The sequence below is a fragment of the Sus scrofa genome, chromosome 3 (assembly GCF_000003025.6).
Source record: "Sus scrofa isolate TJ Tabasco breed Duroc chromosome 3, Sscrofa11.1, whole genome shotgun sequence".
In the NCBI taxonomy this organism is placed as follows: domain Eukaryota; kingdom Metazoa; phylum Chordata; class Mammalia; order Artiodactyla; family Suidae; genus Sus; species Sus scrofa.
The window spans coordinates 30,928,053-30,954,773 of record NC_010445.4 but is presented as its reverse complement, the minus strand read 5'-3'; the positions used below and the strand labels follow the sequence as shown (position 1 = coordinate 30,954,773).

Genomic DNA, 26,721 nt, shown 5'->3' with positions numbered 1-26,721 from the left:
TCTCACACAGGAGCTTGCGCCAGGGCCAGCTGGGTGACGGAGTGGGTGAAGCAGGCCAGGGGGCAGAGGGAGGGCGTGGACACCTGGAAAGCACCTGTCCCATCTGCAGGAGCAGCAGCCTGTGTGGACACTTGGATTTTTGAGAGAAGTTGGAAGCCTAGATCTTTAAGGGAACTCTCTTGATTTTTAATTACTTGTATCTAATTAAAAAAAATACACCCGACACACACATACTCCCTCCCCCATCCCCCACCCCATCCGCACATGGCTCTGAGGGTCACCGAAGCGTGTCTGCAAGCCGGAGGGTCCTTGGGGCTGGGATGCGCGGTGATCTCTCTCGTCTTACGTCACCTTTGTCTTTCTCTCTCTGATGCTTGGCCTCCACTGTTGAATTTTGTTGTTACTTTTTTTCTTTTGCTTCATTCACAGTCCATGTTTGCTGCCTGTGGTCTCAAGAGGCCGGGATTTGATGAGACTATTGAGGCTTGTTCAAGAGCCAAATTGAGTTTTCAACTTGGTGTTCGGATGCAGGATGGCTCTCTCTCCAAGCGCTGTGTCGGGAACAGCTTCTCCATGGCTGACGAGAATCCCTAGACGCGACCCTGCCCGGCAAGAAAGAGACCCCTTTCCGGCCTCTCCCCTGTCTCCTTCTGTGCGCGTTGTGCGATAATAACGGTGATTGAGCTCCCTCTGTTCCTAGGCGCTGCGGTGTTTTGTAGGCTCTCGGTGGGCCTCCTGGCGTTGCCATAAAGGAGGTGGGCAGATTTCGTGAACTGCACCCCCTGAACCAAGAGGTTTATCAAAGTAGCAAGAGTGGCTGGGCCGTGTTATTCCCAGATACTATTTAATATTTCATGTGCTGTATTTATATTTACCAAGCAAATTTTCTTGGCTTTTCAGTGCCAATTATGAGCTGTTCAGTTAAGCTGTGCCACCCTACTGTGTGGGCTGTTATGATAAGCCCGTATTTTTGCCGTTGGGAGTCTTTGATTCTACAGAGTGAAGGGAAAAAACCCATTATTTAAACCTTAAATTTGCTGAAGAAATAGAAGAATTGTAAAAGAATTCCCATGTACCCTTTACCTAGAGTAGCTAGTTGTTGATATTTTGCCTTATTTGAGATAGATTTGTCTGTCATCTCTAGCTGCATTTACCCATATGACTTTTTTCCTGACCCATTTATTTAAGAGTTAGTTGCAGACATTATGACCCTTTGCCCTCAAGTCCTTTCGTTTCCTTAGAACAAGGGCACTTTCTTACGTCGCTGTGCTGTGATGATCAAATTCAGGAAATTGCACAGTGGTGCCGTGTTCGTATGTAAAGAGCAGGTCATATTCATTTGTCTCCATTTAGGCCAATTAAGCCTCTTATGGCCTTTTTTTTTTTTTTAATTAGCTGATCTAGGATCCGGTCCAGAAGCAGCCATTGCATTGAACTGCCCCTTCTCTTTCTTCTCTTTAATCTGGAACAGTTCTGCAGTTTCTTTGTCTTTCACGACCTTGACGTTGCCTTTCTCTCCTGGCCACTTGCTGTGTCGGACAGCCCTCACTGTGGCTTGGTCATCTCTTTCCTCATGATCAGATTCAGCTTAGGCCTTTTTGACAGGATCGCAGGGTATTAAAGCCTTTTCCTCTTGGCCTAATAAAGGGGCACGAGCTAGGAGTAGACTTTGGGTCTTACAGATTCTAAACCTTGATACCGATGGGCGAGAGTCCAGAGCAGAGGCAGCGTTTGGTGGCCCCAGATGGACTTCAGCTCACAGATGTGTTTTCTTTGGTATATGAGATATATGTTTTTTAAAATTGTGAATCCGTGTTTTAAGACCTACACGTTGCAGAGAAATCCAGATTTCCAGCTGCTCTTGAAGAGTTTGCCTGTCTGGGGACACTGGGGCCACACTTGCGTGCTGCCAGTGCTGAGCGGTGGCTGCCCCTGCACGCGGGCGTGTGTTCTCTCCTTTCCTGTGACCCCGCCCCTTACACGATGCCCGGCGGGCGTTTCTCCCAGCGGCTTCCCTCCCTTACGTTACTCACGGGCTCCTGGAGTTTCATGACTTGGAACCTCTGGGCTAGTCACATGCTCTCTGGATTCTGCTCCTGGACACCATAAACGTTCTTCTTGAGGCACATCGGGAAACAGTTTGCCGTTTCCTACCTACCCCGCTCGCCTAGTCTTCCCTCATTTGGGGAGTTTGGTGTATTTGAATATCCATTCTTAGGCAGTGACACTGTTTGCATTCACTCTTCACCAAGGTAGATGGTCATATGGTTGACCTTAGCATGTTCCATACTGGCCCTCCTGGAAGCCCGATTCATTGCGACTTAGTGTGGGAAATGCAGGGACCTACACCTGCCTGGGGAAAGCAGACAAATATTTTCTGAGGGCTGAGGTTGAATTGATGACGCATTGAGTTCACGAGGGGACAGGCTTGGGGACGAGGACTCAATATTGATGCCTGACCTGGAGATCCTTTCAGGGACAATTTGAGCATCACTCCAAGTCTTCCGTAGCCTTTGGCTTCCATGGAAAAAACAGACCTCTTTGAGTTAGAATACAATGACACGGGAACCCTGGTTTATAATTTATGACGAATGAGAATGGTAATAATAAAAAATAACACCCGACATTTATTTAGAGCTTACTGGGCACCAGACACCTCTGTCAACTTTAATAATAGCCAGTTATTTTATTGGCAGAGGGAGTTTATTTGGGAGTAGCCAGAGAAATGGAGCTCGGGGTATGTGAATTATGGTCGACCACAGGAAAATCTGAAGAACTTGCTTTTATGAGGAAAAGGGGAGAGTTGGGAGGGGCTCTAATAATCAGAGAGTCCAGTGGAGGAATCTGGGAGTTGAGAGTACGAGGCTTCTCGTTGGTTGGGCTACTGCAGTCTGGCTCTCATGGGGTGAGAGAAGTCTTCTTGACACTGGATGGTAAAGGAGGCATCACCTGTTTGGAGTGATTGATGATGCGTCATGGGGTGTGAGTGCTTCCTCTATGGCTTGTCCTGACTCTAATTTTAGCAGAGGTTTCTTTAACTAACTCCACATTTCCCTCTTTTGATCAAGATCTTTTTTCAAAAGCATTGCAAATCAAGAATCAGGATCTTTGCATGTGGTGGTCTGACCCTTGGTGCCAGGAGGGACCTTCTTTGGTTGTCCTATCTCACTCTTGGAGATGTTTCATCTTTGGAGTCGGCTTCATCAGTGTCATAAGCACTAGAAATTATCCTGCAGGCCTGAGCTAGCAACAAGCAGTATGTACAGAATTTAACAATAACTATCTATATGCAGCAGAATGTAAAGCAACATTCCAAACCTAGTTTTTTGCAAGATGGTCTAAGCCAGGCGCCCAGATCTGAAGGTAGCCAGCTGCATAAATCAAGGCAGCAGACTGTGAGGTGAAATTTGCTCTGACCAATGTGCTCCTTCTTTAATTTTATGCAACTGGGTCTCTCCTTCCCCAAAGGCGTTTATCCGCACCTAAGAGGTATTTGCTGTTGCACAGACATTTCCTTGCTTAGCAAGTGGGTAATCAAGGGTTCTGCCGTTACCAGGGAGTTAGGTGACCTTTACTAAATTGCAGCTGTGGTGGCTGTGGCGTCCACTACCTCTTCTAATGCCAGGGAAGAGATTTCCGATTGTCCCTTGGCGCTTTCTTCAATTTGTGGGAGAAAAGCTCTTCCTGCGAAGGCAAAAGCCAGAGTCGTGCGTGCCTCGCGAAAGTTCTTGCTTAAGATGGTTCTAGAGGTTTGATGGGGGGGACCATCCTGAGGCTTCTGTTTGGTTATATAGGGAGAAGAGCACAGTGACCACAGCAAGGGCGCCCTGTCCTTGTACTGTCGCCCTGTCAAGGCAGCGAGTTGCCCAGGCACAAAGGCCATTTCCCAAACTTCCACACGTGAAGGTGTGACCAGTGGGCATACATGAGGCCTGTGCATAAGTGCTAGTTTCTTGTGGATTCATTCATTGGCACAGAGGTGTTAGCGTTGCTTGACCAAGCCTCCGACGTTATGTGGTTACACACTGAGAAGGCACTGGTTATGTGCACGTCAACAAGTTTACAAATGACCTGACGTGCGTCGCCAGCTCCACAGAACCCTTCATACCACTACGCAAAAGATCTTCTCCCACCCCAGGGTTGGGTAAAACTGAAGCACGGAGTAATTTCAGGCAAGCTTAACATCTTGACTCTATAAAATGAGCCTGTGGAATCATTTGGAGAAAAAAAAGAATATCTCGAACCCCAGTGAAATGACTTAGAGTGAACCGGAGGGCCACTGTTTTCTCGGACAGACTGAGGCAAATCTCTGATGGCACGTCCAGTGGTCAGAGAGGTTTTGCCACTTTTGTAAGGGGTTTGAAAATAGGGGTGAGGGCCTTTCTCATAGGCAAGAGGCAGAAAACAAGGTAAGAGACCGTTCCGAAAGGAAGGACATGGGCTTGGTTCAGACAGCTTGGAAAGGCTCTGAGCCTCAGATGGCACCTGCTTCCCATCCTAGCGAGCTTTACCTTCAGGTTCCCAGGGGGGTTGCAGATCCAGTTGGGGTGCAGTGTTTTCTTTAGGTGTGAGACACAGATCTAGGATGGTGTGTGCTCCTTGGAGTTTGGCGGCCCAGGGGTTAGTCAGCAGGATCTTGAACCCTATCAGCTTAAGGTAGGGCCCTTCTAGTGAGGCTGGCCAGGGCATCCTTTTGGAGGCGGCTTTTGCACCAAATTCTTAGGTTGTGGAGTGTGATGTTTGGGGTCCCTGTCTCCCGGAAATGAGCTGCAAAAAGAGTTCTCTGCCAGAGCATGGATATTTATTTATTCATTTATTCATTTATTTTTGTCTTTTTAGGGCCACACCCACGGCATATGGAGATTCTCAGGCTAGGGGTTGAATCGGAGCTGTAGCTGCTGGCCTACGCCACAGCCACAGCAAGGCCAGATTCTTAACCCACTGAGCAAGGCCAGGGATCGAACCCAAGTCCTCATGGATGCTAGGCGGGTGCATTAACCACTGAGCCACGATGGGAACTCCTATTTATTTATTTTTGGCTGCATTCAAGGCATGTGGAAGTTCCTGGGCCAGGGATTGAACCCATGCCACAGCAGCAAGACACTGCAGTGACAATGCAGGATCCTTATCTCGCTGCACCACAAAGGAGCTCTAGAGCATGGCTCTTTTTAATAGAAGCAGTGAGGCCTCTCCGCTGTAGTAATACATGCTTTCTTTTATCAGCCATGGATCACAGGAAGCAGGAGCTAAGCGCATTGGGCATCTTGTGATTATTTCAAAGGATGAGAGTTCATGATTCCTGAAGGGCCGTAGGACCAAGAGTCAGAAGGACTAGGCGCAGTGGTTTTGGCTGGGGGACCTGGAGTGTTTCTGTCACCTTCGCTTTAGTCTTGGTGATGCCATTAGTGTGTCTGCCCAGCGCAGAGGCGGGAGGATGCTAAGCACAGTGAAAGGAGTGACGCACTAGCCAGACAGCGCAGACCTGCCCTGGCATTTACTTGCCAGTAAAGCGAGCTCACTGAGTACCGAAGTGCAGAAGGGATTCCCCAGGTGAGAATGATCCTTTCCAGCAGGATGGCAGCCACAGCAAAGGCAAACGCTTGTCTAGAAGGGAAGGCTCAGTCCATGAGTAAATATGACAAACCACGGCTGGAACATATTTATACCCATAAGATAAGGGCTGGATCAAAGCCAATTCACCGACCCTTGGATGGTCCATTGGGCAGGTTAGCGTGTCCAGGAGCAGGACGCGCAGGTTTCCCGAAGTGTCTGTCAGGCAGGCGTAATAGAAAGCACTCAGCAAGGGAAGTGCTTTCCGCAGCTTCTTGGTTTGTCATTTCCCCGCCAGTATTGATGCATAAAAGTTACCCTTTCTTGGTGGACCAGTGATTTCGGGGCATGTATAGTGGTTAGAAACGGGAACTTTTAGAGTCTCTGGTAGGAGCAGGTGATTGTTTGGTCCAAACCAGAGCTGTTTTGTTGGTGGTTTGTTTGTTTGTTTTGGTCAAACCAGCAGTTGTTGAATTTTCAATCTTTTTTTTTTTTGTCTTCACTTTCTGAAGCAAATTGTTCGCTTCTATAGTCAGTTTCTCTAAGCTTTCATTTGGGGAAACCTCCCTTTGGACCAGGACAGAGGTTTGGGGGCTGTTGGCTCCTTTTTTTGCTGAATCGTCAGCAGAGTGGTTTCCCTCAGTCTCCAAGGAGTCAAGTTTAGAAGGTCCTGGAACCTTAATAATAGCCAAAGCAGCAGGCAAGCTTAGGAAATCCACTAGTTCCTGAACATAAAGGCTGTTCTTCGTTTCACCGGAGGCGAGGAAAGCACTTTGCTTCCAGAGCATCTCAGAGGCATGGGCTACTCTGAAAGCAAACTTGCTCCCGGTGTAGAGGCTGGCAGCCTGGCCCTGCAGCTAAAGTACAGGCTCAGGTAAGCGTGTGTAATTGGCCTCTTGGGCCAAAGTGGCCAAGGGCAAGGTCGCCGCTTGGGTTGCATCAAAAGGTGTCACCGCATATCCAGTGCAGTATTTGCCATTGTCACATTTTAATTAAGAGCCAGCCGTAAACCATGAGATGTCAGCGTTACTCAGACAAGTTTCTTTAGGTGGTGGTGTGGAGTATGGTGTTCCAAGGGTGATTCATCTGCCTTAAAACAGGGGGTGAGCATATCAGGGTTCAGGTTATTGCAGCGGACTTACCGGAGGAGTGGTTAGTAAGCGAATTCCCTCAGAGGCCAGATGGCTGGCATCTCTGTGATGCTGTGTGGTGAGAATTTACAAGGCCTTCCCACCGCGTGAGTATGAACATGGTCAAAGGAGATCCTTCAACTGTTTCTTCAGGGGCTGTAACCAGAAGGGCAGTGTCGGGGTTGGGGGAGCGGGTGGCCTCGGGCTGCAGGGCCTGGTCGTCGGTTGTAGGACCCTCTGGGCCAGTGGTGATCCCTGTGCTTTTGAGGGGGTCCCCAAGTGCATTCCCTTCTCTCTCACCCAGAGGAACAGTGGGGCTTGATGACTGGGATGCCCCAGGGCAGGCGTGTTCATTCAACTTTCTTGTAAGGCTTTAAAGCCTCTGTCATCCTCTGCTCCCCCATAGAGTCAGGTTGGGATGGTCATTTTTTAGTAAGACATTCAGGGATGAGGCCGTAAGAGAAGCATTTGGAGTCCAGTTTCCATAGCAGCCAGCCAGCCTGAGAAAAATCTCTTGGTTTTGTTGTTGTTGTTGTTGTTTTGTTTGTTTTTTTGTTTTTTTGCTTTTTTTAGGGCCACACCCATGGCATATAGAGATTCTCAGGCTCAGGGTTGAATCAGAGCTGCAGCTGCCAGCCTACATCACAGCCACAGCAACACCAGATCCGAGCTGTGTCTTCCACCTACACCACAGCTCACGGCAATGCCGGATCCTTAACCCACTGAGCAGGGCCAGGGATCGAACCCGCAACCTCAAGGGTCCTAGTGGATTCATTTCTGCTGCACCACGACAGGACCTCCTGAGAACAGTCTCTTAGCTGTCACTTAGTTTTGGTTTTGAGAGGCGCCGGAGCCACGAACCTGGTCTGGTTCCAGCGGCAGCCCTTGTTCTGATATCAAGTGACCCAGGTACTGAACCGAGGTTTGGACAAACTGCGGTTTGTCTTGGCCACTTTCTGTCCTTTAGGGCTAAAGACCCTTGGTAAATGGATGCTGTCTTCCAGGGAGGTGGCCTGGGAGGGAAAACAAAAACGTAAGTCACCTACGTCCTGCAACAACGTAGAACCCCTGTGCAACCTACATCCTCCAGATCCGCCTTCCGACTCCCGGAAAGTAGGGACTTGGAGTAAAGCCCTGAGGCATTGCTGTCCAGGTAAATTGCTTTTCGTCCCAAGTGAAAGCAAAAAGGAACTGGGGAGTTCCCGTCGTGGCGCAGTGGTTAACGAATCCGACTAGGAACCATGAGGTTGCGGGTTCAGTCCCTGCCCTTGCTCAGTGGGTTAAGGATCTGGCGTTGCCGTGAGCTGTGGTGTAGGTTGCAGATGCGGCTCGGATCCCACGTTGATGTGGCTCTGGCGTAGACCGGAGACTACAGCTCTGATTAGACCCCTAGCCTGGGAACCTCCATATGCCGCGGAAGCGGCCCAAAGAAATAGCAAAAAGACAAAAAAAAAAAAAAAAAAAAAAAAAAAAAAGGAACTGGCTGGCCCGGTCGCTAGAATACAGAAGGAGGCGCTCTGTAAATCAGCCATGGTAAAGGATTTGCTTCCTGGCCTCATCCAGTGGGTCGGGTATCCAGCATTGCCATGAGCTGTGGTGTAGGTCGCCCAGGAGGCTCAGATCCTGCATTGCTGTGGCTGTGGTGGAGGCTGGCAGCTGTAGCTCTGATTCAACCCCTATCCTGGGAAATTCCCTATGCTGTGGGTGTGGTCTTTAAAAAGAGGATTTGCTTCAAGCTGGGGTGGATACCAGCAACATCTGAGGGCTTGGTATAACTCGCTGCCTAGGTCGGACGTGGTAGTTACTACTCGGAGGTCCTGGCCGGATCTCCAGTCGCAGCCATCGGATTTCTTTACAGGTAACATAGGGATGTTACAGAGACAAGTGCAACAGACAGCAAGGCTGGGGCCCTCTGGTCCTCCGCTGTGGGCTACATGCCCTAGTGGGCCTCTTTATTTATAGGGCCCGGGCTAATTTGGGGAAGAGGCTTTCAGGGATCTCTTTGGATTTTACCAGGACGTGTGTTGTGGAGTCTGCCTGTATTTATTGCAGACTTTGCCCACAGGGAGGGTGGCGACCAATCTACAGGGATGAGTGACGGTGTTCGAGTTACTTTTGCTCACAGAACAGATAAAAGAGGTTGTCGGGGAACTCACCTGACCCAGGTGACTATTTTGGTTGTTGCTGTCACTCCTTTTATCAGAATCTGGAACCATTTCCCCCTTTGGGAGTAAGAAAGGCCAGCATGGTATTTTTTCTAGGAAATCTCGGCCCCACCAATGAATAGGAGCAGAGGGACTGGAAGAGAAGGGCGGACATCCCCTCAGCAGCCTAGACACAGAGGAGTGGGTGCAGAGACAAGGCTTGTGGCGACCCTGCTGCCTGAGCTGCTGTGTGCACCCAGGCAGGGTGTCGATGGCCGTGGTGTTGAGCCCCGAGGGCCTGGCGCTGGGGTCTCCGTGGACAAGTGCAGAGTCTCCAGTGCGTTCCCAACCTGGAGAGGGGTTTCCCCCAGCTGACTAAGGGGAAAGACTGGGACAAACCCCTGTGGTTCCCAAGAGCCTTGTCATGGGGGATTTTGGTTAGTGAGAAGACTGAAGGGCATCCGGAGCGCCTAAGCTTGTAATAGTCCTTTTTCCAGTGTCCTGGCCTCGTGCAGTAATGGCAGAGACCAGGAGGATTTTGGTTTTGTTTGGGGGGGGGGGGTGTCCCCATTTGTTGTAGTTGAAAATTTATGTCTATTTCCATTTGCACACACACTTATTTTCATTCTCCCTATGGTTTCTGAAGTAAGTACTTTGATTATCCTGTTTTGCAGCTGATGACACCAGGATCAGAGAGGTCAAGTGACTTGCCCAAGGTCACACAGAGGCAGACGCAGCATTCACCATTAGGCCCGTCTGACCTCAAAGCACATTTTTTTTTTTTTTTTTAACAGCTCCACCTGTGGCATATGGAAGTTTCCAGGCTAGGAGTTGAATCAGAGCTGCAACTGCCAGCCTATGCCACAGCCACAGCGACGCCAGATCTGAGCTGCATCTGAGCAAGGCCAGGAATCTAACCCACATCCTCACAGAGACAGTGTCAGGTCCTTAAACTGCTGAGCCACAACAGGAACTCAAAGCAAACATTTTTAATGGCACAAGGAACTGAAGTGAACAGTGCACTGCCTGCTCGATATCTAAATGCACCGAGAAGTAACTTTGAAAGAGTTTTGAGTGAGTGAAATGACAGTCAAGTATGATTCCGGCTATTAAGTGTGGAACCCTGTGATTTTCCCCTTGTACTCAGGATATTTTGGGCGTGTGTCATCTGCAATTAATTACCTTCCTGAGTTGCTGGAGCTTTTTGGGCTGTTTCCCTGGCTCTGGATATGAAGTGTGGGGGCCAGTGTGCCGTTCTGGGGGAATTTACCAGGTGGCTAATGAGATGGGGTTGATAAAAGAAATGGGGACATGATGGGAGCAGGGGAGTGAGCACTAAAAATCAAACAAGCTTTTTACGGCTCCCCCACTCCCTCCAGCTGGCAGACGAGATGCCGCACAGCCCAAGGCGGAGAACAGTTGAAGAGAAACGCAGACTTCCTGGAACTCGCATTCTCTGGCAGCCCTGGCCCTGCGTTTTTAGTGAATTTGGCTGGAAAGAAAGGAGAAGTAGTCAGATATCTTGTGCCGAAGAGACCCCTGTTTTCCGAACGACCTTAGAAGGCTCATTGCTCTTGTCCGGGTTCTCATTCTGATCAGGATCTGGCAGGAGAGCACAGGGCAGTGCATGGTTCTTGGGCTCGAGTGTGGCCCAGAAGTGTCCTGGAGGCTGGTTATTATAATGCCCATGCCAGGCCCACCCCAGGGTGTGTGGCTGCTGAGCTCTGCAGCAGGGCATCTGCTTTCTACTTTCAGCTCTCTCTCTCTTTTTTTTTTTTTTTTTTTTTTTTTTGCTTTTTAGGGCCATACCCACGGCATATGGAAGTCCCTAAGCTAGGGGTCGAATGGGAGCTGTAGCCGCTGGCCTACACCACAGCCACAGCCACGTCTGATCTGAGCTGCATCTGTGACCTACACCACAGCTCACGGCAGCACTGGACCCTTAACTCACTGAGTGAGGCCAGGAATCAAACCTGCGTCCTCATGGATGCTAGTCAGATTCCATTGAGCCATGACAGGAACTCCCCCCACCCCCCGCCTTTTTTTTAAACCATAGAATGTTAGTGTGTGTTTCCTACAAACAAAACCTTCTCCTTCGTAATTGCGGACACCCATCGATATCAGAAAATCCACAGCCACCGTTTCTACCATGGAGTCCTCACCTCCCGTGAGTTCTCTCTGGTTGTCCCAGTAGCACCCATTCTGGCAAAACAGTTGGGCCCAGACGGACCTGTGGCATGTCCTTGTTAGAGTTCTTCCTTCTAGAAAGGTTTCTCTCTTTCCTTGCCTTTCGTGACCTTGACATCTCGGAAGGTTACAGGCCAGCTTATTTAGCAGACGGTTCCTCAGTTTGCTGTGTTTGCTGTTTGCTCAGGATGCGAGTCAGTCTCTGCGTCTGGGCTATTAATATCACGGAGGTGTTGCATGTTCTCGGAGTGCGCTGGCAGGTGGTGCCTGGCCTCGCTTTGTTCCTGTGCTCACGTTAACGTTGATCCCCTGATTGAGGTCATGCTCCCCATCCCCCCTCAATGTGAAGCTGCTCTTGATCCCTTTGCCATCAGGAAGAATTTGCAGGACGGTAGTTGGAGCCTGTGTCAACATCTCATTGTACGTTAAACTTACCGTTTATTCACTTTGGGATTCCTGGGTTCCTCTTCCATTCATAACCCATTCCCATCACTGTCTTGATGTTCACATGGCCTCAGATTTATCCTCCGCGAACCCTTCTGAAGTAGCTTCCAGGTCCTTCTGAAATGACCCTGTGGGTTTACACTCACCCCTTGCATTCCAGTCCGTCTGCACCGTGCTGAGTTCTGGCTTTCTCACTCGACGTCTTTTTGCTGCCTTCTCTGATAGCAGGAAGCTGGGCTCCATGGAGTTCCTGTTGTGGCTCACTGGGTTAAGAACCCAACTGGTATCCTTGGGGCTGTGGGTTCGATCCCTGGTTTCCCTCAGTGGGTCAAGGTCACAGATGTGGTTTGGATCCGGTGTTGCTGTGGCTGTGGTGTAGGCTGGCGGTTGCAGCTCAGATTTGACTCCTAGCCTGGGAATTTCCCTCTGCTGAGAGTGACCCTAAAAAAAAAGACCAAAGGAAAAAAAAAGAAGAAGAAGAATCTGGGCTCTTGATGTCCACGGTGTATTAAAGTATTTGACCACACTTCCTGTTTCTAACTGGTCTCCAGTGACCTTCACTCAACAGTTGAAAAAGGGAAGAGCGGAAGAGACCTGCTCTCTGAATAAGCTCTTCCAGCTGATTCTGCTGTAGGGGAACCTCCATCCTCTGACCACATTGCAAGAACCCTGGTCTAGGGCTCGAGGGAGTGGACTTTGGAGTTGCTCAGATGCCAGCCCCAACTCCTCCTGGGTGATCTTGGCCAGTCACCAGTCCCGCTGAGCCTCTATTTCCTGTTTGGTCAAGTGCACACTTCATGGTTATGAGGCCGAAACGAGGTAAAAGTGATCTGGCTGCTCTCCTCGAGGTCTCGCCCTCCAGCTGGGGGGGATGAGCACAGGCTGGGGGTTTTAAAGTGTTAGACTTGAGAGCGGATCTTGTCTGGTATGGTGGGGACAGAGAGGGTGTGGTCCCAAACCCTGCCTGAGTGCTGGAGGCCGGCTAGGGGAGAGAAGAGGCCTCGAGGAGATGCTTTGCAACATTCATGGATATTACCAGGAGCTGACGCAGCCAGGAGAGTTAGGTGAGCCGTAGCAGGTGCCCGGCTGGTGTGGGCGCCAAGGAGGAGCTGATGGCCAGAGTGCAGAGTGGGGGTGGGTTCTGGGTTAGCCCACCACCGGAGCTACGGAGCTGCTTTGATGAGCCCGGGTTGCTGCAGGAGGAGGGGGAGGGTGTGTGGGAGGGGCCCATCGCCTGTGTGAAAGCTGGGGCAGGCTCCCCACCGTGGCCTGGGGGCGGCGCTCCAAACAGCATCCTTCACCTCTTAGTTCTGCCCTGATCCCTCACTGCCTGGATGCTGGCGGGGTGCCTGGGTTTTATTGCTCCAACACCCCCCCTTTTTTTGGCTGTGCCCACACTGAAGTTCCAGGGCCTAGGGATTGAACCCGTGCCATGGTAGTGACAGTGCCCGGATCTAGAACCTGCTGAGCCACCCGAGGACTCCAGCTGCAAACTTCTTTTAACTGGTACTTGTTTCACCTAGGCAGTATAGAGGAGCGGCCAGGTTCTGGAGTCCGCCTGCCTGGCTCGAGTCCTAGCTCTGCCCTTGCCTGCTGGGAGAATTACCGAGTCTCCCTGTAGGTGACTGAACACCTGCCTGACCCCCCGCCCCCGCCCGTCCTCCCACTCAGTGCTGAGCAGGTATTAGCTTCTTATCTTTGTCATGGTGGCGACTGCAGAGGACACGAAGGCAGAAGTGTCCTGTGGAAGGCAGTGCCCAGATGCTCGTGCTCACTTTAACCACGGCCATGAGAAGAATAAGCCCTGAAAAAGTTGGGGGGTGGCTGGAGTTGTGGGGTCTGAGGACACTCACAGGAATGTACAGTTTTGGAAACATGGCTTTTCTGCTTTGTGTGTTAATTTTTTTTTTTCATGTTTGTGTCTTCTTTATTGTGGTTGTATGTTTGCAATACGAGGAAAAAAATCAGAGAGAAAAACACGAGGTTCTGTTTTATGACAAAGCAAATTCCATGCCGCTAATCAAACTACTCTGGACTTTAACAGAGGAAGGACTTTGTCGCAGTCTCTAAATGATATATTAATTTCTGATGCTACTTGCCAGTCTACAAAGGGGATCTATCTTATTAGGTTTCCAATTTTATATAAACACACATATCATGACCAACAAAACGAAACAAAAACCAGTACTACAAATTCAAATATTTCATCTCAGTCTTGTTTCGTTTTTGTCTTTTTAGGCCTGCACCCACAGCACATGGAGGTTCCCAGTGCTTTGTGTGTTATTTTGCAGGGAGCTTGAGGGGGGCCATAAACCCCACAGAGCTGGGGCACTTATGCCTCTTCTTCCTGACTTGTTGGCGCAGCTTGGGACCGTCGTTTTGGGGATACCTTGCTCTCTTAGCCACATTCTTCTAGTGATCACATGTGGTTATGGTTAGTGCCTACTTGTTACTCACCAGACCACTGTCTGAGGTACCCTCATGCCAGGGTCTGGCTGGGGAAGGCAGAATTCCCGTGGGAGCAGGAGCGGCAGAGCCAGTGGTTTGCTGTGTTGCGTGGATGCTTGCGAATCACCAGATGCACTTAACAGGTTCATCGGTTTTGTTTTGAGTAATTAGCCTTCGAGTGGGGCTGGCTGGGGCTGCCAGTTGTGTATTCTGACATTGGGGCAGGCATGAGTGCTTCGACTTACAGACACTAATTACCGCAGTCAATGGAGCGGTGAGAGAGGTACTTGCCACCTCCTTGATGATTTGTTTCCTTTCCTGATGCTTCTAAAGAAGACTGCAGGGTGGCCCACAGACGCATTCGGGGTGGGCCTGAGAGCTGGCAAGGCTTGTTAGAATCCTGCAGACCAGATCTGAGTACATCTCTCAGTCTCCACTGTCACCACCCCAGTGCTCCGGGTCCTGGCCACCGTCGTCATTTCTTGCCTGATGGGTGATCAGGGCAGCTTCCTTCTGGTCTGACGCTTGTCCTGTTTCCACCCCACTCTTTGTTTTTTCTGCATAGCCTGCTTAACACCTTTTATTGGCTGCCCTTTGGGCTTAGAATAAAATTTACACATTGGGGGTCCCTCAGGGTTCGGCTTCCTTGGCATTTCTGAGTTCCAGGAGCAGGCTAGGCACTGGCCTCAGGGCTCTTCCCTGCCTTGTTCCTCTGCCCAGAACCTCCCTGCTCCAGGCTCCAAGGTGGTCCAGGGTCTGGGGACATCGGCATCCTCAGGGGGCTTGGTGGGAATGCCATCTCCGGCTCCACTCAGACATGCTGAGTCAGGTTTTGCATGGTCTCCAGGTGCCTACCTGCCTTGGGAGGTCCTCTTCCTTTAGGTTTTGCCTCTGTCACCTGTCAAAAGGCCTTCTCAGATGACCCTACCTAAAATAATCCCTACTCAACATCCTTTTCCCCTGCTTTATTTATTTACTTTAAATTTAATAGGCTTTTGGGGAGCAGTTTTAGATTTATAGAATCATGAGCACAAAGTCCAGAGAGTTCCCACATACATCACTGCCCTCCTCCCCAGTTTCCCGTCATTACCATCTTGTGTTGGTGATGCTACGTTTGCTACAGTGGATGAGCAAGAAGATCCATTATTATTAACCGCAGTCCTGTTAACCTCAGGGTTCCCTCTTGGGGGCGCACAGTCCATGGATTTGGACAGATGGGTGTCCTGTGTCCACTATTATAGTATCTCACAGACTAAATTCACTAAGTCTTCTGTGCTCTGCCTGCTAAACCCTTCTCCTAACCCCTGGCGGCCACTGATCTCCTTACTGTCTCCATAGTTTTGCCTTTCACAGAGTATCAAGTAGGTGGAATCACAGTTGGTCTCCCTTTCACATTGGCCTCTTTCACTTAGCAGTGTGCATTCCAGTTTCCTCTGTGTCTTTTCATAACTTGGCAGCTCATTTCTTTTCATCACTGAATAATATTCCATTGTCTGGATGGACCACAGTGTGTTTATCCTTTCACCTGTCAGAGGACGTCTTGATTGCTTCCAGGTTTTGGCAGTTAATGAATAAAACTGCTCAATATCAGGTGCGAGGATTTGTGAGGATATATGTTCTCAGCTCCTTTTGGTAAATACCCAGGAGCATGATTTCTGGATCATATGGTAAGAGTCTTCCAAAACAGCTGTACCTTTTTTTTTTTCCTATCCTTTTCTTTTTTCTTTTTTCTTTTTTTTTTTGGCTGTACCCACAGCATATAGAAATCGAAAGGCCAGGGATCGAACCCATGCTGCAGCAGCACCTCAAGCCACTGCAGGGACTGTTCAAGATCCTTAATCTGCTGCACCACGTGGGAATTCCGTGGCTGTACTATTTTGCATCCCCACTAACAATGAGCGTTCCTGTTGCTCCATGGCCTCGCCAGCCTTTAGAGCTGTCAGTCTTTTGGGTTTTACCTGATGAACAGGCCTGGGGTTAGCTTTTAGAGTCCTCCCCGTTAACGGAAGGTTTGACCACCTTCCCTTCGTGAATGCCACTTCCATGGGTGTAGAAATCCTTGTTTCCCTTCCCATTGCTGTTGTCTGAATAATACCTGGTACATCATCGGTTCGGGTACTGAATAAATTAAATGCTTTCTGCCACAGTCCTGTGAGGTCTTCAGAATTCTTCCCTTGCTTCGGTGAGTAGATGGAGCTGTGGAGAGGGTTTGGCCTGTACACTTTTGGCTGGAATGAAAATTGTCACTGAACCTGTCTTTGTGCCTGATGCCCAGGGAGGCCAAACAGTACTGAAATGTCAGTGTTGGGAGCAGAGAAAGGTTTATTGCAGGGCCATGCAAGGAGCTGGGTGGCGCGTGCGCCCAAAGCCCCAGCTCCCTGAAGGCTTTTCAGTCGGCCAAGGGAGGGGTGTGGTTAGGTGTCACCGATTTTTTGGTGTGGATCCTTTGTTCTTGTAGCTGTCCACGTAGGTCAGTTCACACAAGTCACAATGTTGCTGTACATTTCTAACAAAACAGATGTTATTCTCTGTTCTGCAACTTTTTATTTAAAAATTTAATACTCTCAGGAGGCTGAAGAAGAGGCTAGCCTGTCTATTTCAGGCGATAGGCAGCATCCTTTTGCAAAAGGTGCAGAGGACAAAGGTTAAAGTTAAAGGAAAGGAGCAGATCTCATGCAGAGTCAGACTTTCCTCCCCTGTTGCAGAATCACTCAGACGGCAGGACTGTCATGTTGACAGAGGAGGGACTCTGTGATCAGAGAACCCAGGTGCGGGGTCTGGTTCTTTGTCCACTTTGCCCTTCTTCCCTCTCTTTGCCTTGGCTTGAAATTGAGGATCGGGGTACCTCAGAGAACAGCTGTAAGGATTAAATGAATTAATGTGTGTCAAGGCGTGTTAGTTCTCCGCCCTGTAAGAGATGAGCCCCGCATTTAGCAGATTAAAACAATACATTTTCTTACTATCTCATTTTTTTTGTGGGTCTAGAGTCTGGACACGACTAGCTGGTGCCTCTGGTTCAAGGTCTTTCCTGAGGTCGTAGTCAGGACGTTGGGTAGAGCTGTGGTTATTTCAAGGCTCTGCTGGACCTGGAAGATCTAAGTTCACTCAGTTGGCCTCATCTCCCACCATGTACGTGGCCCTCTTGCATCCAGACTGGGTGTCCTCAAGGCAGGGCAGCTGGTGATCAGGGAGAGGAAGGGAGGGAGGGAAAATGGGGAGAGTGAGTGAGTGAGCATTGTGCAGCCCTGAAATGGCCCCCCAAAAGGAAAAAAAGATAATAAAGTAGTTGACTCTAGAATGAAACATAAGCTGGCCTTGGATTCCGAAGTTAAGTCAGCATCTTGGGAAGAAAACTTGAGGCTTGCATTGAATCTGTCAGTTTATCACTGTGCGGAGCTCGCACTGCAGTGCAGCAACCTGCAGACCTCTGCGCGGGAGGCCGGAGCAAGCCAGGCTTGCCTTGCCTCGTTGTGTGGCGGTGTCCTGACATGATGCTTGGTTACTTCTCACTGAGTCTTTGGAGGCACCTGTCAAGCCAGTTTTGAATTGCCATCTCCTTTCCTCAAAGCTGCGTTCGAAGCTGCACCGAAGCTGACAGTAACATTTCCTGAATCATCTTTTCATCTTTCTTGAAAGGATATTAATCATGGAGACAGAAAGTAGAATGGTGGTTGCTGAGGGCTCGGGGTGGGAAGGGAGGGTGATTGCTTAATGGGAACAGAGTTTGTTTGGCAAGATGAGACAAGTTCTAGAGATGGATGGTGGTGACGGTTGCACCTGAAGGTACTTAACTGTGTACTTAAAAGTAGTTAAGATGGTAAATTTTGTTACTTTATCAGAATTAAAAAAAAAAAAAAAAAAGCGAGCAAGGAGGGGGGAAGAAAGTCTGCCCTGTCAAGTGGTAACTGTGTTAGTGTCATTGTTTTCCTGGCACTGCACCCCCCTCCCCCAGCTAACCCCCAGCTGGTATATGCCCATGGCTGTATGGTGTCTTCTCCAGGTGCCTATGTTATGAACACAGCAGGAGGTGCCTCCCCAACTGTCTACTAGGCAGGCATGGTGATGAATGTGGCCCACCTTCTCCCCTCTCCCTTACTCTTTTTTATTAACTAAAAAATTTATTTTGGCTGTGATGTGGCATGTTCCCAGGCCAGGTATCAAACCCACGCCATAGTGGTAACCAGAGTCACAGTAGTGACCATGCCAGATCTTTAACTGCTAGGCTAGCTGGGAACTCCTCTTAACTCATTTTTTTGGTTTTAATGTCCATATAGTAAAATTCACTTTTTAAAGATGTACGGTTGCATGATTTTAAGACAGGCATAGATTAATCCCACTACCAAAGTCAGGGTAAGGAACAGTTGTATTACCTCCAAAAAGTCTCTCCTGCCTCCTCTTTGTGGCTAGACTCTTTGCCCGGACTCTCCCACTCCCTGGGGCCTCTCTCTTGTCTACCAGTCATCTGTCCTCCTCTCCTGCAGTTTTGCCTTTTCTAGAATGTCATATACATGAAATCATACAGTGTCTGGCCTTTGGGGACTGGTTTCTCTCATTTAGAATGATGCTTTTTTGAGATTCATCCAAGTCGGTGCATCCGTCAATACTATGTTACGTTTTATGTATGAACAGTATCCCTTTTAATGGGTGGACCATGGTTCAAGCATTTACTCACTGGAAGGGCATTTGAGTTGTTTCCAGTTTTTTGGTGATTATGAGCAATGCTGCTGTAAACACTCACGTAGAGATTTTTGCCTGAATGTTCATTCTCCAAGAAAAATCCTCTGGAGTGGGTTTCTGGGTCCTATGACCAGTGTCTGTTCAACTTTGTAAAAAGCTGCTCTGCTGTTTTCCGGAGTCACCAGCAGTGTTAGGGTTCCAGTCGCTCCAGATTCCCTCTGGCACTTAATATTGTCATTAAACAGTTTTAAAGCTGTTTTAATAGGCTTGTGTGCCATTTCACTGATTTTGATTTGTATTTCTCTGACTGATGATGACCAGCGTCTTTTCATGTGCGTATTTATTGTCTGGCCATCTTCTTTAATGAATTATCTGTTCACATCTTTGGCTCTTTCCCCTTTTATATTGGTTAGGTTTGTCTTTGGCTTTGTTTTGAGAGTTCTTTATTTATTTGGAGTACATATCCTGCTAACTGATTTGTAAGTGTTTTCTCCCAGCCTGTAGCTTGTCTTCTCTGTTCTTCACACCGTCTTTCACAGAGGAAACCCAGTTAAACATCTTTTTTTTTTTTTTTTAATGGCTCATGCTTTTGGTGTTAAATCTAAGAACTCCTTGCCTAACCCCAGGTTAGGCATAAAGGCATTCTCAAGCTTTAAAATTTCATGCCTTACACTGCTCTCTCATGCAGTTGGAGTTAATATTTGCATAAGGTGCGAAGTATTAGTTGAAGTTGGTTTTTTTTTTTTTTTTGCATATGGGTGTCAAGCCTTCTGTTGAAAAGGCCATCCTTTTCCCTGAATTGCCTTTGGACTTTGGTCAAAAATTAGTTGTTTATATTTGTGTGAGTTCATTTCTGGACCTTTTATTGGCCTGTGCCTGTCATTTGCCGACACTGTATTCCTTGATTGCCATTTCTTTTTTTTTTTTTTTTTTGTCTTTTTGTCTTTCTGCTGCTGTTGTTGTTGTTGCTATTTCTTGGGCCGCTCCCGCGGCATATGGAGGTTCCCAGGCTAGGGGTTGAATCGGAGCTGTAGCCACCGGCCTACGCCAGAGCCACAGCAACGCGGGATCCGAGCCGCGTCTGCAACCTACACCACAGCTCACGGCAACGCCAGATCGTTAACCCGCTGAGCAAGGGCAGGGACCGAACCCGCAACCTCATGGTTCCTAGTCGGATTCGTTAACCACTGCGCCACGACGGGAACTCCCGCCATTTCTTCATAGAAAGTCTTGAAATTGAGTAGTGCGAGTCTTTCAAATTTTACTTCTATTTCAAAAGATTTTGGCTCCTATAGTTTCTTTGCCTTTCCTATGAATTTCAGAATCAGCTAGTGTGTATGTGTAAAATATTCTACCAGGATTTTTATTGGACTTGTGTTCAATCTATAGATCAGTTTGTTAATTGACTTCTTAACTGTTTGGAGTCTTAGAGTCTGTGAACCTGATACATTGATGTAGTTGTGTTTTCACTTCTTGTCAGTCTTTTTAGTTTTTCCACATCCCGATCATGCATGTGTTTTGCTGGATTTACATCTGTGTATTGCATCTTTTGGAACTATAATGAATGATTCTTTTTATAATATTGTATTCTAATTGTTGATTGCTAACATATAGAAACTTAATTCATTTCTATATTTGACATTGAAAAAGAAAAAAAAAAGAAAAAGTCACTTACTTATCCTAGGAGTTTTTGTAGATTCTTTAGATTTTGTAGGCGGAAAAGCATGTCATCTGCCAGTGGAGACCGTTCTAGTTTTTCTTTTCCAATCTGCATACCTTTTAAAAAAACCCAAAACATTTGTACTGTATAGAACATAAGCGATATCGACGGAAAAGAAACAAAACTCATAGTCATGGAGAACAGATGTGTGGTCGTTAAGGGGGAGGGGAGGGAGTGCCTTGGACGGGGAGTTTGGGGTTCGTAGATGCAAACTATTGCATCTGGAGTGGATGAGCAGTGAGATCCTGCTCTACAGCACAGGGAACTATGTATAATCACTTGTGATGACACATGATGGAGGATAATGTGAAAAAAAGAATGTATATAAATATATAACTGGGTCACTTTGCTGTACAGCAGAAATTGACAGAACATTATAAATCAACTATAATAAAAAAATTTAACACTCCCCCCGCCCATTTCACCTCCAGTACTGCACTAAATAGGATGGTGAGAGACTTTCTAGCTTGTTCTTGGTCCTGTGGGGAAACCGTGCCATCTTTCACCACCGAGTGTGTTGTTAGCAGTAGGCTTGCTCTTGTTTGTAGGGCTGACCTCACCCTTCCTGCATTGTTTTTTCGAGTGTGCTTATAAAGTGTGTTGACGGCATATTAAATTTTTTTCTCCTAATTTCATCATTCAAAAGGAAGCCCTGTTGATGCCATGGTGTATATATTACTAATGCAAATATATGCCAATAAATATACGTGAGGGATTATGGTAAATATACTTCCTTTGTATTCTGCTGCATTCGCATCATGATGTATTACAAATGTTTATCCACAGTAATAAACATGCATATTCATCACAATGTCGACAGCTTCCCAGGGTCCTATTACAGGTGGATAAACCACAGTTGATGTATTACCCCCTTGTCAGGCAATTTGCAGTTAGTTTCTTTCTGATAACATTCTCAGTGTCCTCCTGTGAATGTTTTGAAACTTCTGCCCTTTCTTCTCTCCTGAGCGTCGTATCTTAGAAGTGGAATTGTTGGGTCAGAAGGCCGTACAGTGTTTGATGCTGTCGATTTGTATCTGGGAAAAGCTGACCTCGGACCAGCCGCTGACCGTTGTGAGATGTCTGTCACTGGGCAGCAGGGGCTTGAGCGTGTCCCACGAGGGCACGTCCTCAACCTCAGACCAGAGCCGGCAGCCTAGGAGGATCCCCTGCATGAACTGGCACAGCAGTCGCACCGCCCAGGAGCCGCTACAGGACCAGGCTCGTCAGTCCTCATTTCCCAGAGGCCTCTTTCAAGGCTTTGGTTTCAGCTTTGTTCATTTAATTCCCGAAACTGATAAAAACCAGGGGGAGTCTTTGGTGGTAAAGGACATGGGTTTGAATCCCAGGTCTGTGAATGGTGTTTGTCTGGGCTTCGGCTTTCCCATCAAAATGGGCACAGTAAACTCACGTCGGGGGCATTGTTAGGATCCCCTGAGACCACGTGAGGTGGCAGAGAGACGTGTTTGAGAGTGAATCACGCCCCCCCATCTCTGTGAATTTTTTGTTACGAGCCTAGTTCCTTCATCTGTACTGCGAGAGTAATAAAAGGTGGAAACAGAAACCCCTCTCGCAGAGTCGCTGTGCAGATGGAACGAGACACCGCGGACTCTCAGAGCCCCACCCAGAGGCACCTACTCTTGTGTGCTGGGTAGAACCGCTTTGTTCCTATGACACGTGTCCACGTGTCGGGAGCTTTTGAACGAGGCGCAGGGTTTACCTGGAGGAGGTCTCGGCACAGGGCTCCTTCTTACTTCTTCCCTCGCGCGGAAGAAGTAAGAGGAGCTCCGAACATCTCAGATGCCCAGCTCTGCCTCAGTCCCTGGGGCAGCGCTTTGCTTTTCCACTCGAGCCTGCTCCCCACTCCGAGCGGGCCCTGCTCAGTGTGAAAACGCAGCACGTCGCAGGCTGTCCGATGGGACAGGTAATCGGCGGTCCGTGTGTACACACCGAAGGCTCCGGGGAGCCCTGGGGAGGAGGAGAAGGGGGGAACCCTGCCTCAGGTTGTTCAGCTCCATCTTCTCCTAAACATTTAACTCTAACCACCATCACCCCCCACACACACATCCCGAGCCCGTATCATCCCTAGGAATGCAGTTTGGGAAGGACACTTCAAGAAAAGTCTTCTCCTCCTGTCCTGATTTGGCCAAGTCTGTGCTGAGCCCCACTTCACGGCCTTTGCCGCGTCTCTGCATCACTCCTGTTAATTGTTCCTTAATGTTTGTCTTCTAATCTACCCACTTCCGAAAGCCTTTACATTTCTTTCCAGAGGATTCTTTACATCACTGCTGTCAATAGAAAATCAGTTTTTAGCAAACATACCAGAAGAAACGCCCAGGTTAACACGAAAAGGTTAGAGAGCGCCTCACACGATCTCAGGGCTGTACCATGCTTGGGAGGTTCTGCTGTAGTTCCCTCTCTGGGTTTTTTCTCCCTTTGTTGAACGTGCAAGGAAGTCGGATCCCACCATCCTTCAGCGTGGAAGGAAGTGGGCGGTTGCTAAACACATGGTGGGGAGGGGATCTCTGCAAGTCTGTCTCCCTCTCGGGGTTGGGTTCCCACTGCGGTTGCTCAAGGCTGTCTGACTGACGCCCTCCCCTGCTGCTCCTCGCCCTTGTAGGGACCGCTGAAGGCGCCCCCGCCCCAACTACCTCCTCATTTGAGGCAGATGTAAAAGTTGCAGTTGAAAGACTAAATCCTCGGGGGAAGACCAGCCCTTGACAGGCCACCAGCTGGTTCTGAGAGTGAGCTGCATGCCGGCTGCAGTTTGTGCTGGGTTGAGGCCCCTGTTGGGATGGGCCTCAGCCGTCATCTCCACCTCTTCCACACACTCGGAGGGTTTCAGAGGTCTTTCATAGTTAGAATGTACTCAGTTAATGGATCCATCCATTGTCTCATGAGATGGGAAATAAAATGACGTTCTTACTTGCTAATCGGGAATGATCCATTCTTTATGGCTCCTCTTCCTACAAATTAAAGTTCTGTTGGCTGGTTGCAAGTTAGTCCTTCAGAGCCTGGGAATTATTTTCTTGGGCCATCGACATGTTAGGCTTTTAAGAAATACCTTTTGGTGGGGCACGAACCCTCCAGCTGGCCACATCTCCCGCCCCAGGCCCTCTTGGCTTGTGCCTGCTTTGCCTTACTCATGGGCCCAGTCTGTCTGACTGCTGTGGTCATTTGAGTCGGTATCCTTTCTTCAGGATGTTATGAGCAGCAGTTAAACACTGAGCAGATGGAAGTTCTGCTGGAGTTCTGGATTTGCATGGGACTGCGGCGATGGAAGTGTAACTGTTGGGGAGGCCAGGCCGAGGGTGTATAAGACCTCTCAGTCATGTCTCTGCAGCTTTCTGGATCTGCAGTTACTTCACAATTAGAAATGAAAACAAAAAGGGCCTCCTTCTGCCTGGGGTCAGGAGCCAGGTGCCTCTCTGGAGTGGTCTGCGTGCCCTCCATGTGTTTGAGTTTCGTGCAGGAGCAGTTTGGCTGACCTGAAAGTACTCCTTTCCCAGCAAAGGCAAACACACTCATCAGCGTCGCGTTGGCCGGGTGACCTGATGGTTCCCAAAGCTGTCCAGCGTGGTGTGGTCTCCATGCTCTTTCATCATTTGTATTAGAAGTTTTGGTCTTTATCTATTAGGTCTGATACTTAGTCTTAAGATGCTGTTAAACTAGAAGAAAAGAAGCCTCTTGAACACTTAGCTCTGGCTGCGAGTTGAAGATGAACGAGGCTGCCAAGGCTGGGCCTGGACAGTGTCAGCAAAGGAGCTGAGACCCAGCAGCCAGACGCCGGCCAGACTCACCTGTCGGTCCGCCTGGATGAACCCGCCTCCTGGTCGGCGTCCTGCACAGACTCTAGTTCAATTCAGCCACATAGAAATGCTTGCCTCTCGCCTCCTCCCCTTGTTTTAAGCTGATGTGCTGGGGATTCAGGTGTGGGGATCTGGGGTGGGCTCTGATGAATGACACAATCCAGCTGTGGGAATCTAAGCCCCCCCCCCCCCCCCCCCCGCTGTATGAGTGTGTCCATTGGGGAGAAGTTTCCCTTCCACAGACCTTTTCAAGATGTGTTAGTCACTTCGCTTCAGACGTTCAGTGTGTCCCCCAGTGCCGCTGCCTATAGAAACATGCGTGGCAGGCTGAATAGGAGGAGGGCGACGATTAAGGGGATCCTTCCTATTTTCCTCTCACAGAAGTGAAGGTGGACGTCTCCGGCGACACCTAAGTATATGGGAGCGTCTGCCCATGGGACTGGTGCTCTTTCTGCCAAACCACAGCACCGAAAAGCAAACTGCAGACAAAGTGCTGTCTCCGGGGGCTGAGGTCTAGTCTGACGTGTTATAAACAGACAGGCGGAGTCAGTGGTGGGCAGTCCGCAGTTTTTCCACTGAGCAAACACGTGGCATATTCGTACCACGAAATGGCACTTCCACCCATAAATGGATGGAGCCAGAAGCTTACTGTGGTGCATTGTGACATGAGACAAGCCAGCTGCAGGAAAATTTATAATAGGATCTGGTTTCATAAAGCAGACTCTGTGCGAGGGTATCGGGCTGGTGGGGACCGTATGAGCATGGAGGGGGCGTGACATGTACACACTGGGGTTTTAACGTTGGTTCCCATGGGGTAGGGCTGAGGGGACAGTAAGCAAAGGAAAAAGGCTGCAAACAAAACAGGTTAAAGGAATGTGAAGGGCGTTTTGCCAGTGAATAATTGTATTTAGGTGTGTGCGTGCACATGCCTGGAGGGTGATAAGAGGATGGATACAAAATGTGAGTGGGGTTTACTTCAAGGTGTTGAGTTTTCAGTGGGTTTCTTATTTTCTTTTTAACTCAAAGAATTTTTTGACATTTATAGTTGTACAACAATTCTCACAACCCAATTTTATAACATTTCCAGCCCAAACTCCCAGCCCATTCCCCCACCCGCCAGCCAGTCTCCCTTGGAAACCATAAGTTTTTCGAAGTCTGTGAGTCAGTATCTGTTCTGCAAAGAAGTTCATTGTGTCCTCTTTTTAGATTCTGCATGTAAGTGATAGCATATGCCGTTGGTGTCACTGACTAACCACACTTAGCCTGATAATTTTGTCTTTTTTTTTTTTTTTGCCATTTCTTGGGCCACTCCCATGGCATATGGAGTTTCCCAGGCTAGGGGTCTAATCAGAGCTCTAGCCACTGGCCTACACCAGAGCCACAGCAATGCGGTATCTGAGCTGTGTCTGCGACCTCAGCTCACAGCAACACCAGATCCTTAACCCACTGAGCGAAGCCAGGAATCGAACCCGCAACCTCATGGTTCCTAGTCGGATTTGTTAACCACTGAGCCATGACGGGAACTCCAGCATGATAATTTTGAAGTCCATTCATGTTGCAAATGCCATTATTTCTTTCCTTTTAATGGCTGAATAGTCCATTGTGTGTATGTGCCACATCTTCTTTATCCAGTCCTCCGTCGATGGGCATTTAGGTTGCTTCCATGTCTTGGCTGTTGTATACAGTGATGCAGTGAACATTGGGGTACATAGATCTTTTTGAGTCCTGGTTTTCTCTGGATGCATGCCCAGGAGTGGGTTACATTCCTTCTTAAATGTGTTCTGATTGAGTATTTTGCAATGAATATTTTATTTTTTATAATCATAAAAGACACCTTTTTTCCTTTTGCCTTTTGGAGGCCACACCTATGGCATATGGAAGTTCCCAGGCCAGGGTCAAATTGAAGTTGCAGCTGCCGGCTTACACCACAGACACAGCAACAGGGGATTCGAGCCATGTCTGTGACCCTGATATGTCACATAATATGTGCCTGACATATTATTAATAAACATGTTTCCCAGGATGAAGAAGGGATGGACGAATGCACGCGTGCTTGAGTCAGTGAGGTCACGTGGATACAGTCTGAGTTGCGTGATAAATACTTAAGAGGTGATGCGGAAAAACATGGTTCTACTGTACAGTGCAGGAAGCTATGTTCAGATTCCTAGATTAACTGTAATAAAAAGAATATAAAAAATCATGTATGCGTGTATATAACCGAGTCACTTTGCTCTATAGCAGAAATTGACACAGCGTTGTCAATCAACTAAACAATTAAAAAAAAAAAATCTGTCAAATGTAGACCATGCAGGGTGGAAAAAGAAGACGGAGGTTTTCTCTCCCGATCCTCTTCCTCAGTGTGTGTGCCCGGGGACTGAATTTACCGGTTCCATATTCCATCCTGCTGTCTTCCATGGGGGTGGGTATGGACCTGGTCAGCAGCTTCACCTCTTTATGCCTCTGTTTCCTCATCTGTAAAACGGCCGTGGTGGTAATATGGATCTTGGAAGGATTCAATGAGATACATAACAGCTTCCCGTGATGCCTGGCAATCGGTGAATGTTCCGCATGTGTAGTGGGTAATAATAAGAGCATGGAGAAGTCCCCCAGTCAGC

At 48.5% G+C, this 26,721-nt stretch overlaps 1 protein-coding gene across 6 annotated transcripts in view; it reads left to right on the top strand.

Moving 5' to 3' along the window:
• The window catches only part of SNX29 (sorting nexin 29), a 548,686-nt gene that overhangs the window by 178,619 nt on the left and 343,346 nt on the right, over window positions 1–26,721 (top strand). The window lies entirely within an intron of this gene.